Genomic DNA, 2,681 nt, shown 5'->3' with positions numbered 1-2,681 from the left:
AAAAAAAAAAAAAAAAAAAGCCAGGCCTGATGGTATGCATTTGTAATCTCACTGCTGGGGCGGCAGGCACAGGTGGATTCCTCAGGCTCGTGGGCCAGTCAGCCCATTTGGTGAGTCATTAGTGAATGAGGCACCCTGTCACCAAGAAAATGTATATGGAGCCTGAGAGATGGTACCCAAGGTTGCCCTCCGGTCTTTAACACACACACATATGTCTACCCACACACACACACACAAACAAACAAATAAAACCAGATACTGCTTTTGCCACCATCTGTCTCTGGGAGTTTAGAAAAGATACACTGTTAAAAGATGCTGCAAACTGGAAGACCAGACCTCTTTGATTCTCTTTTCTCCTCTCCTGCAAAAGCATCCCTGGTTCAAGATCTTTGTATTATTATCCCGTTCTCCTCCCCCCGCCCCCCACCCGCTCCCCTTCCCCTTCCCTGAACCACAGTTCTCCAAGCACCCCTGCCTAATTTGCCACTCTGAAACAAGGATCAGACCAAGAGCTTAGAGCCTGGGCAAGTCAGAGCAACCTGCCAGAGGGATTGCTTCCTGGAAAGTCTTGCTTGCTAGCTACAATGTTTCCCTCCTGCTATGCGCTGGATGGCTGAGTCTGGCAGCGGATAGTTTTTACCTTTCTAAATTCCTCTCATCAGAGAGAACAGCATGGGGCAGATGCTTCCAAAATCCAAGCTAGAGAGTGACTCCAGTCTGCTGCGACTGCCCCAGTCCCCTCTGCTTTACCCCATTCAGAAAGACTCCAGAGGCATTTCAGGGCCAAGATGGAGTCTGCTTCTTGAATGATCCAGTTACATCGAAGATAAAATAGACTTTGGAAGCCTCAGATATCTAGTTTTTCAAAGATATGCCCTTATTCGCTGGGGCAATGAGAATGCATATGGGTTGCTCTGTGTGGGCAGGAAGCAGCGTCCTCTCTAGATGAAAAGCATGGCCTTCCAGAAAAGCAGCAGATGATGGCAGGGTCAAGTGACTGATCTGCTTCTGGGGGCCACAAGGAAGAGTGTGAGCCACCCCCACCTTCTCTGTCACTTGGAAGTTTTGATCACTCATACATCTTACATCTTCACCACCACCGCGCACCCCCTACTCCCCCAACGCAGGGGAAGGGATCATTTTGATGATCTCATTTTTGGACAAGTGAGAAGAGGAAGCTTTTTAACTCTGACCCGCTCGACTGCTTGCTATGCAGTGGGCACTCCGGTGTGTAGGCAGTGGGTGGCAGCAGCTGCCAGACACCTTCCCCTGAGGATGTATCAGTTGGTACCAAAAGCCTACATAGACTCTTTCTCATCTCTATGCAGGCGGCTGCAGGTCCTGGAGGAAAGCCAGGAAGTCCACCGTGAGCCCCTGCCTTCTTCCCCAGCCCCCATTCTCCCAGAATAAGAAGGGCTTAGCTGGAGAGCCCGCTGGAGAATGGAGTTGATGGTTCTTAGACATATTTTCCAGCTGTCACACCTGCTAACATGAGAACTCACACATGTGTATGCACACACGCACACTCAGCAATAAATTCAATGTCAGGCTATTGTGTCCCATCTGTTCCATGTCCAAAGCAAAGGCAGTAAGAACTTCTATCAGCAAACTGTCACTCCTTGTCTCCTGCCTTTTTACCCCCTCCGTCCTTGCTTCCTTTCTCTTTCATAAGCATCCCTCCTTCTTACTCTTTCACAGCGTTTGTTGAACACTTACAGTGAGCTGGTCAGTCTTGCACAGAACCCACAGAAGTTCTACATTGATAGTAGGCTCTGATGGAACTGCTCTAGGAAAGGTGATGGCCGCCTGGCAGCCTAGGGCATACCTGACCAGAAGGCATGTCTACTTTAAGCCAGCAAAGAATCAAACAAAAACCTGGGAAAGTTCTTGAAAAAAGGGACCATTTCTATTCTCTTCTTCTCCTTGTCCACCTCCTCCACCCCTCTCTTTCCTTTCCTTTCTTTGAGGTAGGGCCTCATGTAGTTTCAGGCTGACCTTGAATTCACGATGTAACTAAGAATGAGCTCTAACTTAGGGTCTCCCTCTATCTTCCAAGTGCTGGGACTACTGGCATGTACCCCCACGCCTGGTGTTTGGAAATGCTGGGGTTCAAACCCAGGGCTTCGTCCATGTTAGGCGAGCAGCTTATCAACTGAACTACATCCACCGCCTTCCATCTTCTCTGGAAATGGCAAACGTCATTGAATGGAGGAGGTAGAGAGCTACTGCATCCTCTAGGTGGTACCTGCATTTCAGTCTGTCACAGACAATTTCATCCCGACCCCCCCCCCACACACACACACACTGATTTAAACCTGTTACTTCATCTCATGTGTATTCTCCACAGTGACTGGGCAGGTGTGTCAGGATTCGGGACCCTTAACATGAAAGCCATCAGAGAATCTGAGAGGGAACAGTTTGAGGAAGACAGATCCATCAACCCTTGAACGGAATCCAAATATTTTGTTATATATTTACCTGTCTCATCCCTCCTCCCGTGGGAATCATAGGGGAAGGGTTCCAGGCAGCCTTCTGCTCCACATAGCACATTTCCACGGTCTGTCTCAGTACATACCACTGCAGTGTGCTGAATGAGCGGAGTGGCTAAACGAACCAAATGGAAAAAGGGATTGGAACGCTGGGCACAAAGGCATGACAGTAAATATCATACAGGGGAAGCT

This window comes from Mus caroli, chromosome 11, assembly GCF_900094665.2.
Source record: "Mus caroli chromosome 11, CAROLI_EIJ_v1.1, whole genome shotgun sequence".
In the NCBI taxonomy this organism is placed as follows: Eukaryota; Metazoa; Chordata; class Mammalia; order Rodentia; family Muridae; genus Mus; species Mus caroli.
The sequence above is the reverse complement of the archived record's forward strand: the minus strand, read 5'-3'. Positions refer to the sequence as shown.